The sequence below is a fragment of the Myotis davidii genome, unplaced genomic scaffold, assembly GCF_000327345.1.
Source record: "Myotis davidii unplaced genomic scaffold, ASM32734v1 scaffold18, whole genome shotgun sequence".
Lineage (NCBI taxonomy): Eukaryota > Metazoa > Chordata > Mammalia > Chiroptera > Vespertilionidae > Myotis > Myotis davidii.
In genome coordinates, this window is record NW_006292696.1 from 14,331,866 (window position 1) to 14,332,864 (window position 999).

General features: G+C 44.5%; 1 protein-coding gene across 1 annotated transcript in view; it reads left to right on the top strand.

Moving 5' to 3' along the window:
- TENM2 (teneurin transmembrane protein 2) overlaps positions 1–999 on the top strand; it is a 910,242-nt gene that overhangs the window by 836,031 nt on the left and 73,212 nt on the right. The window lies entirely within an intron of this gene.

Here is a 999-nt window from a genome sequence, read left to right on the forward strand (position 1 = left end):
TCAGCCGGCACATCGGGCTGAGACGTTTGGAGCCTCGACTTCGAGAGTCCCTGAATGTAAAGCTGTGTGTGCCTTCTCAGCCTCCTGTGCCTGCATTTCTAGGAAATTGTGTAAATCTCATTTGTGTTCCGAGACGCACGAGCCACATTTGCCTGTGTGGAAAATGAGAGGCTGGTTTTAATCATGGAAAGCGGAGTAAAGCATGCAACCTCCTAATTTGTTTGCTAAAAAGAAAGTAGTGCGTTAAAATAATTGTACATTAATTGCTAAATTACAGTGGAACTTTGGTGGAATTACGCATTTCAATTTTGTTAGGGGGCCCAAACGAGAAGGGGAAAACCAAAGAAATTGCACTGTAGTGAATGTAACGCACACAGCCAGGCCTCCAATTCAGCATCCCAGCACAAATGTTTGTCAGTCACTGCCCAGGGTTTGCGTGCGTGTTCCTATGATGCTAATTATGGCCTGAATATGCCTTGGTATCAAATCCAGGATGGGCAAGCAAGTTATTCTCTGAGCCCCTCCACCGTGTTCCATCAATCCCCAGAAAAGTGAGTAAGGGAAGGCCAGCTAATCCGCTCTAATAGGGAATTCCAAGGAGCACACACTGTCCTAAACATCCCTACCCTCTGTGTTAATGAACAAGAGAGGAATGCGAAACAGTCATATAGTCATTCAACAAATGCTTGTTGAGCGCCCAATTCTGTGGCTAAATGAGGCATGAATATAGAAATGAGTAAGACACTGTTCTTGCCTTCAAAGAGCTCAGTTTTCAGGCAGGAAGACAAGCATACAGAGATCATTAAATCTTGTACAAGAAAGTTGGCATTAACAACTGTTTCTAAAATTGATTGTGCATTAGAATCATGAGAGAATCGTGTTTAAAATGCAGCTTCCGGGACCTGTGCCTGGAGGCTGAGGCAGGCCCTCGATTCTCACAGGAGTGTGACGCAGAACCATTCTTGAGAACCTCTGATTCAAGGATACACAGAACAGGAA